Source organism: Anopheles nili, chromosome 2, assembly GCF_943737925.1.
Source record: "Anopheles nili chromosome 2, idAnoNiliSN_F5_01, whole genome shotgun sequence".
Taxonomy (NCBI): domain Eukaryota; kingdom Metazoa; phylum Arthropoda; class Insecta; order Diptera; family Culicidae; genus Anopheles; species Anopheles nili.
In genome coordinates this window covers 48593880-48611567 of record NC_071291.1, presented here as the reverse complement: position 1 = coordinate 48611567, position 17688 = coordinate 48593880, and positions in this window count along the sequence as shown.

The window sequence follows — 17688 nt, the reverse complement described above, 5'->3', positions numbered from 1 at the left end:
TGAGGAATGAGGCAAGGTGATGGACTCTTTTGTTTGTTGTTCAATATACCTCTTGAAGTGTCATGAGAAGCGCGGACGATTTTACTCGATCTACCTAATTCCTTGGCTTTGCGAATAACATTAACATCCTAGGAAACCCAACTAATACGCGAAGCCTTAAGGATGTGGCTGATGATCACGTTATAAAGCAGTGTAGCGATCGACGGCGGCGACCTCAAGGCGGATATGCTTCAAGAGGAGTTATGCTATCTCAGTACTTGGGATAACAATTTTTGTCGGTAAATCCGGATGCGCTTCGAGTTTCCTCGAAATTGATTGCTAACTAGGTCATGTCAGCGTGACGTACTCTACAATGCGAGCGGGCCAAAGATGATGAAGAAGCTGTTGCGACTTCAAGGAAGAATAAAACTTAGTGCTCATTGAACGACAAGGGTAATAGAAGGTTAACGTGTTTGAAGCAGATGAATCTTATAAATAAAAATGGATGTTTGTATATATATATATATATATATATATATATATATATATATATATATATATATATATACACACATATATATATATATATATATATATATATATATATATATATATATATATATATATATATATATACACACATATATATATATATATATATATATATATATATATATATATATATATATATATATATATATATATATATATATATATATATATATATATATATATGTGCCTATGCGCGCGCTTCAATGGGGTTTCCATTGAACCGATTTGCACCAAACTTAGTACATAGGTGTATAATGGTCTCGGATTTAGGCGTTTGATTTTTGTTTTAGAGCCCCCCAAAAGGGGGGCTCCCATACAACCCCAATTCGCGAATATTCATTTAAAAATACAAATGATGCCCGATTTAGCTGAAATTTGGTACATAAATGTTTCATTACTAAAAACTAATACTCGCAAAATTTGAGCCATCTCAATGGGGAACAAAGGGGGGCTCCCATGCAAACCCCCCCTCAAAAAATGAATATTATCCGCTTAAAATTATAGATGACGCCCGATTTGGCTGAAATTTAGTACATAGATGTTTTATTACTTTAAACAAATACTGGCAAAATTTCAGCCTCCTCAATGAAGAACAAAAGGGGGCTCCCATACAACCCCCCCCCCCCCAAAAGTTAATATTATTCGCTTAAATCTATAAATGATGACCAATTTTTCTGAAATTTTGCAAACATATTTCTTTTTACATTCGGCAAAAGTATTCAAAGCTTCATCCACTCCCGTGAGATAAAAAGGAGGGCTTCCATACAAAATCCCCCCGCCTAACGAATCTATAATAATTACTAAACAATACAAAAAACCACCGGTTTGATTAAAATTCAGGATGCATGTATCTTTTTCAATTTTATAAAAGATTCCAAATCATTAGATACTTCGGTGGGGAACAAATGGGGGCTCCCATACAACCCCCTATCATAGAAGGCAATATTATTCACTTAAAAATACAAAACACAGATCTGGTCGAAATTTAGCACAAATGCATCTATATTTTGCAAAAGAATCAAAAGTTTCGGCAGCTCCGATCAAGAAAAAAGGAAGGGCTTCTATACAACCACAAAAAGGGGGCAAAATACAACACAAAAACACAACCACAAAAAAGGGGGGCAAAATACAAATGAAGACCGAAATATCCGCAATTCGACAAACATATTTCTTTTAACGTTTCGAGCAGAAACTAAAGCTTCAGTTACCCCGAAGAAAAAACGGGCATCTTCTATACCATTCGCTGCCCTTATTATGAAATAATATGTAGGTCTGTTAATTGCTATACAAAATTCAAACGATGACCAATTTGTCTGAACATGTTTTTATGAATCTGTTTGTAAAAAGCCTAACCCTCCTGCCCCCTCAGTGGATAAAAGAGTACAATTTCACAGTAATTGAAAATCGTTGAATACAAATGACATTGATTTAACCTAAATATTGCGTATGCATTTCTTAAAACTCTCTATACAATATGTGATGAAGTATAAGTTTCCCGGTTTGGTATATCTTTTCATCATAAAATATCACTGTGAAGTACATATGTCGTCGAAATCAACTAAAATTTTATCACTTAATAAGACTTTCAAAATTCCAGTTCTACAAGCGGATAACCCTCTCCCTCTACCAAACACAGAAAAGTTATTGAAAAATACATATGGCTTAAATTCGATTGAAACGCGGTACAAATGCTTCTTCCTATTCATAGTGCGACGAAAATTCATTTACGCCAGTGCGAAATGCTTTGGAAGGTTTCCAAAGAACCTCCTGTCGGTATCACAAAGAAAATAATTCGGTCATAGCACTAAAGCTTGGTCCGGATGATTTTAGGTGAGGATGATTCTTTTTACACAAAATTTAAAAAACGAGCTCCCATACGAGCTCTTCCTATTAGAGTATTGGAAAATATGGTCAAGCATAGCAATCATGTCCGATTTAAATGAAATGAGACAAATTCCTTAAAATGTCCATATTTACTGGAAAATTAGAATGGTGACGTTGCAGCTCTCCCGGGTGGAATCAAATTGGTGGGGGGCAAACAATTTTTTTTTATTTATCAGGCGCTACAACCGCTTGGCGGTCTTGGCCTGCTCCAGGAGAAACCGGAACCGCTCGCGGTCGAGCGCCGTCGTCTGCCAATCGTTGATCCCGGCCTTTTTGGCGGACGCATCCACGCCATCACTCCATCTCAGTTTGGGCCTACCACGCCTCCTCTGTCCATGTGGGCAGCCTAAAAGGACTTTACGGGCTGGGTCGTCCGGTGCCATTCTAATGACATGACCAGCCCACCGGAGCCTGGCGAGTCTAATTCGCTGCACGACAGTGAGGCTATCGTACAGTTCGTAGAGCTCGTCATTGTATCGGCTCCTCCATTGTCCTTCCACACATACGGGGCCGAAAATCCTTCTGAGCATCTTCCTCTCGAACGCGGCTAAGAGGGTTTCGTCAGTTTTGGACAAGGTCCATGTCTCAGAGGCGTATGTGAGTACTGGAACTATGAGTGTTTTATATAGTTCCAGCTTCAGCCGTCGGGACAGGTATTTTGAGTGGAGAAGTTTCCTCAGGCTGTAGTATGACCGGTTGGCTGCCAGCACCCTTGCGTGTAATTCAACTTCTATGCTACTGTTGGTGCTGACTTTTGACCCAAGATAGGTGAAGTTTTGGACGACTTCAAAGGTTCGCTCACCTATCTGTACGTCACCCCTGCGTAGACTCGCATTAGTATTTGTTAGCAGGGCCGCTGACGGTGCCACCATCATTTTGGTTTTTGCCTCGTTAATCTCCAAACCGAGGTTCTCAGTCGCCTGCTCAATCCGTTTGTAAGCCTCTGCTACATAGGAGAGCCGCAAACCAATGATGTCTATGTCATCAGCGTATGCCAGAATCTGGATTGACTTGTAGAAGATGGTCCCCGAGGTTTCCACTCCTGAGTCTCGGATGGCCCTCTCTAGCGCCAGGTTGAAAAGGAGACAGGCAAGCCCATCGCCCTGGCGCAGACCCTTGGTGGTAGCAAAGGGCCTTGAGAGTTTTCCATCCACCATCACCTGGCATGTGACGTTGGTCATGGTCATTTTAACAAGCCTGGTAAGCTTGGCCGGGATTCCAAAAGAGCTCATTGCGTCGTAAAGTTTTACCCTGGCTATGCTGTCGTATGCGGCTTTGAAGTCTATGAAGAGATGGAAAGATTGGAGCTGTTGCTCCGCCATCTTCTCCAAGATCTGCCGCATGGTGAAGATCTGGTCAGCGGTTGATTTTCCTTTTCGGAATCCCCTCTGATAGTTTCCCACTATCTCTTCTACGAATGGGACAAGTCTCTCTTGCAAGACTAAGGAGAAGATCTTATAGGCGGTATTCAACACCGTAATACCCCTGTAATTGCTGCACTGTAGCCTGTCTCCTTTCTTGTATATGGGATAGATGATACCAAGATTCCAATCACAAGGTATCGATTCGCTATCCCACACCTCAGTAATTATTTGATGAATTTCGCGTTCAAGTGCTGCACCTCCGTTTTTGATCAGTTCGGCTGATATTCCGTCGGTGCCGGGTGCTTTATTATTCTTCAACCGACGGATTGCTTTTCGGGTTTCGTCCATGCTAGGTGGCAGTAGCATGACATCATCCGCTAGTGGAGCCTCTAGCTGTTCGTTGAACTGATCATTTAGTAATTCATCAAAATACTGAGCCCATCGCGAGAGGACCTCTGGCTGGTAGCTGACCAGATTTCCATCCTTATTTCGACAACAGGTCACCTTAGGTATAAAGGTTTTTCGATGACCTGCTATCTCTTGGTAAAACTTTTTTCCTGGGCCGTATCGCACTCTGATTCCTTGGAGCTCCTGCACTCGTTGTTCTTCCCACTGATGTTTCTTGGTGCGGTGTACTCTTTTTTCTTCTCGTCTGAGCCGTATGTAATTCTCTGCGCATGCCCGCGTTCTATGCCGCTGCTGCATTGCTCGGTATGCGCAGTTCTTACGTTCCGTCACAAGTCTACATTCGTCGTCGAACCAGCCAGATTTGGTGTTGCCCCGACGTGGTGGTAGTGTGGATTTTGCACAGTTCAATATCTTTGTTTTTAGAGCGCTCCACCGTTCGCTCGTAGTGTTGTATGGATTTGCTGGTAATAGAGACTCACCTAAAGCGGATTCGAATGCCTGTTGGACTTTAGCGTCCTTTAGGGAGTCCGTGTTGAGCCGGGCCTGCATTTTTTCCTCATCCCCTTTGTCACGGGGACGGGCGATTCTGCAACGTATCACTAAGCCAACCAGATAGTGATCGGAATCGATGTTGGCTCCTCTATAGGTTCTGACGTTTAACAGGCTCGACTGTCTTCGGCGGCTTATCAGCACGTGGTCGATCTGGTTGGAGGTGGCTCCATCTGGGGACACCCAAGTAGCTTTGTGGATGTCCCGACGCGCAAACTTGGTACTTCCCACAACCAGATTACTTGCTGCTGCAAGTTGGACCAATCTATTACCATTGTCATTACTGTGCTCATGTAGACTGTGATCACCAATGTATTGGCGATACATTGGCTCCCTACCGACTTTTGCATTGAAGTCCCCCAAGATGATTTTGAGGTCATGCTTAGGGCACTTATCAATGATTTTTGCGAGACGGCCGTAGAAAAGGTCCTTCTCCTCTTCGTCTTTGTCTTCGGTAGGGGCGTGAACGTTTATGAGGCTGATGTTGAAGAATTTGCCTCGCATGCGCAGGGTGCATAGCCTATCGTCTATAGCCTTGAAGTCGATGACCTCGGATTTCAGCCGCGGACCCACGGCGAAACCCGTTCCGAGCATATGGTGGCGGTCGTGGCAGCTGTAGTACAAGTGGTACCGTTTTTCACCACGTCTGTTTAGCACACCATTCCCTAGCCATCGTATTTCTTGTAGTGCTACAAGGTCCATGTTCAGTGTGGCTAGGGCGTCATCTAGTTGCTTCAAGGCTCCGGCTCTGTGCAGAGTGCGTACGTTCCATGAGCCCATTATCAATGTCCGGGGGCGTTGCAGGGGTCGGTTGCCGTTGAGTCCAGTTCGAAGGTTCTCCATGATGCTTTTCGTAGTCGTGTTCTTACTCGAGGCAGGGTGACTGGCCCCGCGCTCGAGCCCCCAGTACCTCTGGAGGGCCTCGGAGCAGTTAAGTTTAGCGTCTGGCTGTCCCCCCGACGTTCAGACAGCCCGGTTACCCGCGCTGCCCACCCCCCTCCTGTTTAGCCATGCGCCACCATCCGCCCAAGGGGTTGGAACCAGCCCGTTTACCCAAGCTTAGATATACGATGATACATGTTACCGCTCTGCACGTCGGGGACGTGACGGAATAGGAGTTGGAAAGGAGAGCCTGTGTAGCCTTCTAGAGGCGTCGGATCCTAACCCATTAACAGAGCGGGGGGCAAACAATACCTATTCGGAAAATTGGAATAAAAAATGCCCAAAATAACAAATATCGTCAAATTTAACAACAACTTTTCATGTACGCCCTAACACAGTCTATGCAACAAGTAGCAAAATATCATTTTCTCCAATGCGGAAACAGCGGTATGCAACCCTTATTTATTGGAATGTTCAAAAATCGCTCATCGATACAAATCTTTTTTGTTTATTCTTTCTAACGAGTAACTTTTACATTATGGACGGGAAAGGAATTTCCATTTCCAGAATAAAAGAAATTCACAAAAATGTAAAGACGTCAACAAACAGTTCAGTTTCCTGCAGCTTTTCTCTCTTCTACCGTTTATTTAGACACTAAACTGCAATAAGAAACTCAACTATTCTTCACTGCACGCATGTCACAATTTAAAAGTGTAAAATATTTATCAACATATTGTTGTACATAACGCTATGCCCTTATTCATTAAGATTCACTTTTAAATTGTGTTGAGATACGTTGGAAATGTGGTTGGTGAAATAAATTTAAATATGGATTTCAAAGCGTAATGTTTACGAACATGGAATGGCTTTTTGAAAGTAACAGCAATACAGATGAAATATAAAAGAAATGGAAAATTGTTTCCAGGCAGCATCAGTGACGAAATAAGAATAAGAAATAGAAAAGTAGAAAGAATTTGATCGTCATGCATGCTCAAAATGGAACCACATGCTACTTTTCCTCATTGTTATGCAAATAAATTGATATGACGCATCCAAGAAAAATGGTAGTGATAAAAAAGGATTTTCGAAAGAGTTTAAGCGGAAAACACTAGGCATAAAAAATAGGTTTTACTAAATTCATGACGTGAAAGATGCGAAAGATTAGGGAGAAAATTTTTGTGAGGAACGTGTTGGTCATACGAAGCGAAGATTATGAAGAGAAATGGTAGCTTGAAACAAAAAGAGAAGAAAGGATTTGATATATAATCCTTTCCTTGAAAGCTAACATGGTTTAAACGTTAGATTTGTTAAAAAATGAATGCAGGACAGTTCGAAAAAGCACGGTATAGCCAATTGGATAAAATGTGTCAAGATCAACAGAGAAAGATGAATTAAATGAAATAGAAAACCTTGAATGACGAAGCTAGGAATCACGTAAAAACAATCGATACAACTAAATGAGAAAAAGGGATATACACACCAAAAATTGAACTACACCAGTATACGTAAAAATGACCCTTTATGTTTCCTAAAACTACGTCGACCCGAATGAAATCGGGTTTATCAGCTAGTCTTCAATAAAGCAACGGGTTAGGGTGAGGGAGGGGGGGGGGGGGAGGAGATGTAATCTAGGGTTAAAACGAGTATAAGCGTATGAGAGTATGTAAAAATAAACACAGTTCAAGATATCAAGTAAAGTGAATCTATATCACACTACCAACGCTTTTTTGTCAAAAAACTTCTACTTGCATGTAATGTCACCTGAATCAGCAGCCCTGTGATGATAAAGCTCACTAAACTAAGTTCTAAGTTCTGTTGTGTAATGTTGTGTTGTGAATGCACGATAAGGCAGATTTTTTTCAAACTAATGTAGTTTGACTCAACTGCACTAATTTTGCACATATGTTTCTGCTTTTTCAACTTTCTCAGTGGAGAGCATACGGAAGCTCCCATACAAGACAAATGACGTCTAATTTGATTAAAATTATGCACGTATGCTTATTCGTAATTTTCACGCAGAGAAGGGAAATTTAGGATAAGTTCTTAGTATATACAAAGAACAGCGAAATTTCGACTCAACCGATGTGTTCATGGGTTCTCAAAAGAATATATATAAAAAACCTTTCGTGGGAAGATGAAAATAATAATTTCAACATACATATACGGCAGGACACCTTGTCACTAACGTCCTAGTTGTTGCTCCGTACTTGTCACTTAAGCGACTGCTCGAAACCCGGTGTCACTTAGGCAACGGCTTGTCACTCGGATCAAGGTGAACACTTCAGCGACTCTGAGTGATATTAGACGCTAGGGGCGCTATCAAGGATATGGCTTTGGTGAGAGCGGGCCCGAAGCGACTGGCCGAGAGAGGTCGTTGCCAGGGGCAAAGGTCGATCCGACTAACAGCATGCGGTATTGGCTTTCTTTTCAAATCAGTACTCGGCGGAGCAAAGCCTTGTTTCAGCAGTCTGTAATCAAATAAAGATTCTTAAGATGATTGTTAATACTATTTTTGTTTCCTACGTCTATTTCGATAGACGTCAATACATTGGTGATCACAGCCTACATGAGCACAGTAATGACAATGGTAATAGATTGGTCCAACTTGCAGCAGCAAGTAATCTGGTTGTGGGAAGTACCAAGTTTGCGCGTCGGGACATCCACAAAGCTACTTGGGTGTCCCCAGATGGAGCCACCTCCAACCAGATCGACCACGTGCTGATAAGCCGCCGAAGACAGTCGAGCCTGTTAAACGTCAGAACCTATAGAGGAGCCAACATCGATTCCGATCACTATCTGGTTGGCTTAGTGATACGTTGCAGAATCGCCCGTCCCCGTGACAAAGGGGATGAGGAAAAAATGCAGGCCCGGCTCAACACGGACTCCCTAAAGGACGCTAAAGTCCAACAGGCATTCGAATCCGCTTTAGGTGAGTCTCTATTACCAGCAAATCCATACAACACTACGAGCGAACGGTGGAGCGCTCTAAAAACAAAGATATTGAACTGTGCAAAATCCACACTACCACCACGTCGGGGCAACACCAAATCTGGCTGGTTCGACGACGAATGTAGACTTGTGACGGAACGTAAGAACTGCGCATACCGAGCAATGCAGCAGCGGCATAGAACGCGGGCATGCGCAGAGAATTACATACGGCTCAGACGAGAAGAAAAAAGAGTACACCGCACCAAGAAACATCAGTGGGAAGAACAACGAGTGCAGGAGCTCCAAGGAATCAGAGTGCGATACGGCCCAGGAAAAAAGTTTTACCAAGAGATAGCAGGTCATCGAAAAACCTTTATACCTAAGGTGACCTGTTGTCGAAATAAGGATGGAAATCTGGTCAGCTACCAGCCAGAGGTCCTCTCGCGATGGGCTCAGTATTTTGATGAATTACTAAATGATCAGTTCAACGAACAGCTAGAGGCTCCACTAGCGGATGATGTCATGCTACTGCCACCTAGCATGGACGAAACCCGAAAAGCAATCCGTCGGTTGAAGAATAATAAAGCACCCGGCACCGACGGAATATCAGCCGAACTGATCAAAAACGGAGGTGCAGCACTTGAACGCGAAATTCATCAAATAATTACTGAGGTGTGGGATAGCGAATCGATACCTTGTGATTGGAATCTTGGTATCATCTATCCCATATACAAGAAAGGAGACAGGCTACAGTGCAGCAATTACAGGGGTATTACGGTGTTGAATACCGCCTATAAGATCTTCTCCTTAGTCTTGCAAGAGAGACTTGTCCCATTCGTAGAAGAGATAGTGGGAAACTATCAGAGGGGATTCCGAAAAGGAAAATCAACCGCTGACCAGATCTTCACCATGCGGCAGATCTTGGAGAAGATGTCGGAGCAACAGCTCCAATCTTTCCATCTCTTCATAGACTTCAAAGCCGCATACGACAGCATAGCCAGGGTAAAACTTTACGACGCAATGAGCTCTTTTGGAATCCCGGCCAAGCTTACCAGGCTTGTTAAAATGACCATGACCAACGTCACATGCCAGGTGATGGTGGATGGAAAACTCTCAAGGCCCTTTGCTACCACCAAGGGTCTGCGCCAGGGCGATGGGCTTGCCTGTCTCCTTTTCAACCTGGCGCTAGAGAGGGCCATCCGAGACTCAGGAGTGGAAACCTCGGGGACCATCTTCTACAAGTCAATCCAGATTCTGGCATACGCTGATGACATAGACATCATTGGTTTGCGGCTCTCCTATGTAGCAGAGGCTTACAAACGGATTGAGCAGGCGGCTGAGAACCTCGGTTTGGAGATTAACGAGGCAAAAACCAAAATGATGGTGGCACCGTCAGCGGCCCTGCTAACAAATACTAATGCGAGTCTACGCAGGGGTGACGTACAGATAGGTGAGCGAACCTTTGAAGTCGTCCAAAACTTCACCTATCTTGGGTCAAAAGTCAGCACCAACAGTAGCATAGAAGTTGAATTACGCGCAAGGGTGCTGGCAGTCAACCGGTCATACTACAGCCTGAGGAAACTTCTCCACTCAAAATACCTGTCGCGACGGCTGAAGCTGGAACTATATAAAACACTCATAGTTCCAGTACTCACATACGCCTCTGAGACATGGACCTTGTCCAAAACTGACGAAACCCTCTTAGCCGCGTTCGAGAGGAAGATGCTCAGAAGGATTTTTGGCCCCGTATGTGTGGAAGGACAATGGAGGAGCCGATACAATGACGAGCTCTACGAACTGTACGATAGCCTCACTGTCGTGCAGCGAATTAGACTCGCCAGGCTCCGGTGGGCTGGTCATGTCATTAGAATGGCACCGGACGACCCAGCCCGTAAAGTCCTTTTAGGCTGCCCACATGGACAGAGGAGGCGTGGTAGGCCCAAACTGAGATGGAGTGATGGCGTGGATGCGTCCGCCAAAAAGGCCGGGATCAACGATTGGCAGACGACGGCGCTCGACCGCGAGCGGTTCCGGTTTCTCCTGGAGCAGGCCCAGACCGCCAAGCGGTTGTAGCGCCTGATAACGGATAACGTCTATTTCGGTACTTTCCGGTTTTTATCCATGCCCGTTGAAGTAGCACTATCATCTGTCGATCACCTCTCGTTCTTCCGTTCACATTCGCCACCACATGACGTCATAATGAAGTTCTGGGCGTAAAATCGCTCAAAGGTGTACTCAATATACTGTAGAACTTATGAGGCTCCCTCAACTGAGATAGCTGCTACATCAGCTGCTCATCCGAGTCTTCTAGGCGTCTTTTGTTTGAGCTCAAAACGAAGTTTGTTGCCTTTTTAGTTGTTTACAGTTTCTTATGTTTTGACGGGTTTCGTGTTGGAGCATGCGGTTGCCCACGGCAGTCTTCTCGGATAGTGGTAACCTGTACTCTTCATCGAACCATTACTTTTTTGTCTGGCTGATCGGTTTATATGCTAATGGCTTGTTCCACAATTTGTCAAAAAACATAAGTTATTAACACTTAATTTATTATTAATTTATTTATTTATTAACGCTATGTTTTCCAGCACATGAGGCCTACAAAACTCTTTGAACAAAATACGCTTAACAAAATGCTTAACATAAAACCGCCTAACAAAAATGGCTCAAAGTAAACATGAACAATCACAGAGGCACACAACTCATAAACCGTAAAAGTCACGAAGACGCATTTTAACACTGAACATACACAAGTTAAAAATCAATCGCATGAGACATTTCATTGAACGCTTTAGCCATTTGTATCAAAGGGTCAGTCGTGCCGTACTATCTACGCCGGAAGTGAATTGAAAGCAACTGCCTGGGTCTAAGTGATTTACTTGGCGTCAAAAGCTATTACTTAGAATCGAAGGAGCGTCAAGATGTGCATTTAGTAATTTAAATACAAACATACTATTGGCTATTTTCCTTCTATGATCAAGCGATTCAAGACCAAAGAGTAAACACCTCGTTCTGTAGTTAGCCTTAACCCTGCTAGTCCAAGCCATCCGATTATATATAATTTTAGTTGCAAGTTGCAGTAAAGGCTTTTCAGCGTAAAGGGTCATTTGAGAGCTCTCTAGATACTCTTAAGATAAAGCCTAGTGTACGAAATGCTTTTAAATAAATGTAGTTGTAATGATTAGTCAAAACTAGCTTCTGGTCTAATAAAACGCCGAGGTCTCTAACTTTAATAGCACGAGGAATTGAAATTCCTGACAGCGAGTAGTCAAATGAAACACAAGCCTTTTTTCTGGAAAAAGACACTACACAGCACTTGTTTACATTGATGGTTAAACAGTTTGTCACGCACCACAAATACAGATGGTCAAGGCAATGTTGCAACCTCTGGCAGCCGTCGAGTCCTTGCACATGAGAGAAAACTTTGAGGTCGTTAGCATACAACAGCTTCGTAGCGTCAGGAATACATAGCATAATGTCGTTGATAAAAACCGTAAAAAGAAACGGTCCCAGAATGCTGCCCTGCGGCACTCCAGATGAGTTCGAGAATAGAGACGAGAAAGCATCACCAATGTTGACCAAGATGCGCCTATTGGTTAGAAAGCTTTTGAGCCACCGCACCAGCTCTACATTTACTCCATATTTAGATATCTTGGCCAGAAGTAGAGCATGGTTGACCGAGTCAAAAGCCGCGTGAAAATCAGTATAGATGGCATCAACTTGCAAGCCTTTGTCCAGATAGGCGTAGCAGTGACTCAAAAAGCTTATTAAATTAGTCTCGATTTAGCGGTTTGGCAGGAAACCATGTTGGTCAAAACTTAATGAATGCTTAAAACCAAGCATAAGGTATCTCGCAACCAGGAGCTCGAACAGTTTGCTACAGGAGCACAGCATGGAGATTCCGCGGTAGTTTGAACATAAGCCCTTTCTTAAACACCGGAAGCGATATCCACAGGCTGGGAAATGTTCCAACTGCAAGGATCTGTTGAATAGCGACGTCAAGACTGGAATCAGAGTTTATGATTATAGCGCTGGGAATGTAGTCAGGCCCAGACGCATAGGAAAGTTTCAAATCGTCGATAGCCAAGCAGACCTGCTCTTCAGAAAACACAGACAAGGGCAAGGAAACTCCTTCGCAAATGGGCTCCAGGGCACACGCAAGGCAGTGTTGGTCCATGTTACCTTTTGAGAACAGAGAAGCAAAATGAGCTGCGAATGCATCGCAAATCTCATGGTCACCAGAGACAACCCAATGGAGAGACAATAATGGATAAGAAGTAGACTATTGTCGCTTGTTAGATGATGTATATAAGACCTTCTTTTTGAATGCTTGCTCACGTCCGACTTGAGTGATAAAATCACCGATACAAATTTTTGTATCATATTGTGAACAGCCATCATACTCTCACTCCAGTTTGAGATAGAAATTTTTCGTACTATCAATGATCCCAAGGATTCTAAGTTTAGTGACAGCAAGGGATAGGGGGGGGGGTGGAAGAGGGGGGGGGGGTGGTTAACAGCGTGGGAACCGGGCAACCTGTGCGTCGGCACTCTGCGCTGTGAGGCAAATTTTCAAGGCTCTAAAAACTAAGGTAGTGGGGTAGCGTAAATCTGGCTGGTTCGACGACGAACGTACACTTGTGTCGAAATGTAAGATCTACACGTCTCGAGCAATGAAGCAGCAGTTTAGATCGCCGGCATGAAGGAATATATACGGCTCAGACGAGAAGAAACACGAGTACACCGCACCCTCAAACACAAATAGATAACAGGTCATAGAAATACTTTTATACTTAAGGTGAGTTGCTGTCGAAGTAAGGATGGAAATTTGAATAGCCAGAGGTCCTTTGGCGAAGGGCTCAATACTTTGATGAGTTACTAAACGATCAGTTCATCGAGCTACTAGAGGCTCCACAAGTAGATGGTATTATGCTATTGCCATAGATGGATGAAACCCGAAAAGCAATCAGTCGGTTGAAGAACAATAAGACACCCAGTACCGACGGATAATCAGCTGAATTGATCAAAACTGTGGATGCAGTACTGCAACCAGAAATTCATCAAATCGTTGGGGTGTGGGATAGCGAATCGATGCCTAGTGCTTGGAATCTTGGTATCATCTATCCCATATACAAGAAAGGAGACAAGCTACAGTGATGCAATTACAGGGGTGTTGAATATGGCCTATAAAATTTTCGCCCTGGTCTTGCAAGACTTGCTCCGTTCGTAGAAGAAATATCTGGAAACTATTGGAGAGGATTCCGAATCGGAAAATCAACCGCTGATCAGAGCTCCTTTAGAATCTCGGCCAAGCTTACCAAGCTTATACAAATAACCATCAGTCACATGCCAGGGGATTGTGAATGGAAAACTCTCAAGGTCATTTGATACCAATAAGGGTCTGCACCAGGGCGATAGACTTGTCTCTTCTTCAACGTAGCGCTAGAGAGGGCCATTCGAGCCTCACGAGTGGAAACCTCGGGGACCATCTTCTACACGTCAGTCAAGATCCTCGCATACGCTGATGATATAGACATCATTGGTATGTGGCTCTTCTATGGAACAGAAGCTCATAAACATATAGAGTAGGTGGATCAGATCCTCGGGTTGAAGATAAACGAGGCAAAAAATAAAATGATGGTGGCTTTATCAGCGGCCTTGCTGAATCTACGTAAATGCGAATCTACGTAAGGGTGATGTACAGATGGCGAGCATACCTTCAAAGTCATCCAAAACATCAAAAGTCAGCATCAACAATAGCATTGAAGTTGAATTACGCGCAAGGGTGCTGGATGCCCACCGGTCATATTACAGTCTGAGGAAAATTGTCTGTTCAAAATTCCTATCACAACGGCTGATGCTGAAACTATATAAAACATTCATAGTTCCAGTACTCACATTCGGCTCTAAGACATGGACATTGTCCAAAACTAAGTTCAAAACTATGTTATAGTTCAAAAATGTTGATTCAGAGTTCTTATATGAATTCTTGAATGGCTGTCATTCGTGGAAATGAGAGAAAGTCAATTGTGCACCACACAGAACAAATCAAAGAAGCTTATCAAGCACCACCAAGTAGAAAACTCATTGTATAAAGAGAACTTTTAAGCATTGAACCAGCATGATTAATAGAAAACCATTTATAATGGTTGAGATGTATGAAGATATAATAGTATTTCAAGTGCCCATTGCCACTATGCTTCTTTAACACTGCGTTCAGCGTTTGGTTGAACTCCCAGCGGATTAGATCATACATACTCGTTGAGGCGTATGTATTGAAAGATTATCGTATTACGATGATAAGAATAATGGTACGAACTTGTATAAGGTAAGATACCAAGATGAAAACAAATTCATCAAAACTAGCAATCATTCCGCAAATGTAAATTCGTTTTACAAATATAAATACAATATAATCCATATCAGTCATTAGGTGGCCGATTTTAAGATGAAATTCAATGCATTATCCATAATAATGCAATTATCCATACTAAGCCTATATGAATATCAAAAAATTACTTAATTGTTTATAAAAAATAATAATCGTTAAATATATATATATATATATATATATATATATATATATATATATATATATATATATATATATATATATATATCTATATATATATATATATATATATATATATATATATATATATATATATATATATATATATATATATATATATATATGTATATATATATATATATATATATATATATATATATATATATATATATATATATATATATATATATATATATATATATATATCTATATATATATATATCTATATATATATATATATATATATATATATATATATATATATGTATATATATATATATATATATATATATATATATATATATATATATATATATATATATATATATATATATATATATATATATATATATATATGTATATATATATATATATATATATATATATATATATATATATATATATATATATATATATATATATATATATATATAGATATATATATATATATATGTATATTATGTTTATAAAAAATAATAATAAAAAAAAAAAAATATATATATATATATATATATATATATATATCTTATAAATAAAAATGAATGTTTGTATGTATATATATATATATATGTGCCTATGCGCGCGCTTCAATGGGGTTTCCACTGAACCGATTTGCATCAAACTTGGTACATAGGTGCATAATGGTCTCGGATTTGGGCGTTTGATTTTTGTTTTTTTTTAGAGCCCCCCAAAAGGGGGGCTCCCATACAACCCCAATTCGCGAATATTTATTTAAAAATACAAATGATGCCCGATTAAGCTGAAATTTGGTACATAAATGTTTCATTACTTTAAACGAATACTGGCAAAATTTCAGCCTCCTCAATGAAGAACAAAGGGGGGCTCCCATACAACCCCCCTTTCCAAAAAGTGATTATTATTCGCTTAAAATTATAGTCGTAGCCCGATTTTGTTGAAATTTGGTGCATAAACGTTTCATTACTAAAAACTAATACTCGCAAAATTTGAGCCATTTCAATGGGGAACAAAGGGGGGGGGTCCCATGCAAACCCCCTCTTCAAAAAATGAATATTATCCGCTTAAAATTATAAATGACGCCCGATTTGGCTGAAATTTGGTACATAGATGTTTTATTACTTTAAACAAATACTGGCAAGATTTCAGCCTCCTCAATGAAGAAAAAAGGGGGGCTCCCATATAAACCACCTCTACCCCCCCCCCCCCCCATCTAACAAATCTATATCACTAAATCACTAAATCTAAATCACTGAACCGATTTGCACCAAACTTGGTACATAGGTGCATATTGGTCTCGGATTTGGGCGTTTGATTTTTTTTTTAAAGCCCCCCAGAAGGGGGGCTCCCATACAACCCCAATTCGCGAATATTCATTTAAAAATACAAATGATGCCCGATTTAGCTAAAATTTGGTGCATAAACGTTTCATTACTAAAAATCAATACTCGCAAAATTTGAGCCATCTCAATGGGGAACAAAGGGGGCTCCCATACAAACCCCCCCCTTCTAAAAATGAATATTATCCGCTTAAAATTTTATATGACGCCTGATTTGGCTGAAATTTGGTACATAGATGTTTCATTGCTTCAAACAAATACTGGAAAAATTTGAGCCTCCTCAATGAAGAACAAAGGGGGGCTCCCATACAACCCCCCCTCCAAAAAGTGAATATTATCCGTTAAAATTATAGGCGTTGCCCGATTTTGCTGAAACTTGAAGCATAAACGTTTCATTACTAAACAGTTATACTCGCGAAATTTGAGCCATCTCAATGAGGAACAAAGGGTGGCTCCCATACAATCTCCCCCTATAAAAAATGAATATTATCCGCTTAAAATTATAAATGGCGCCCGATTTGGCTGAAATTTGGTACATAGATGTTATATTAGCTTAAATCAACCCCGGCAAAATTTCAGCCTCTTCAATGAAGAACAAAGGGGGGCTGTCATACAACCCCCCCCCCCCACCCCCACCCCGTTTAACAAATCATAAAATATCACTTTGAAGTACATATGTCGTCGAAATCAACTATAATTTTATCACTTAATACAAAGACTTTCTAAATTTCAGTTCTACAAGCGGATAACCAAATGGTTGTCCTTCTCCCTCTACCAAATACATAAAAAATATTGAAAAATACACATGGCATCCAATTCGATTGATACACGCTACAAATGCTTCTTCCTATTCATAACGCGACGAAGATTTATTTACGCCAGTGGGAAACAAAGGGAGGTTTCCAAAGAACCTCCTGTCTGTATTACCAAGAAAATAATTCCGTCATAGCAATAAAGCTTGGTCCGGATGATTTTAGGTGAGGATGATTCTGTTTACACAAAATTTTAAAAACAAGAGCTCCCATACGAGCTCTTCCTATTAGAGTATTGGAAGATATGGTCAAGCATGGCAATCATGTCCGATTTAAATGAAATGAGGCAAATTCATAAAAATGTCAATATTTACTGGAAAATTAGAATGGGACGTTGCAGCTCTCCCGGTTGGAGACAAATTCGTGGAAGGGCATACAATCCCTGCTCGGAATATTGAAAAAAAAATGCCCAAAGTAACAAATATCGTCAAATTTAACAACAACTTTTC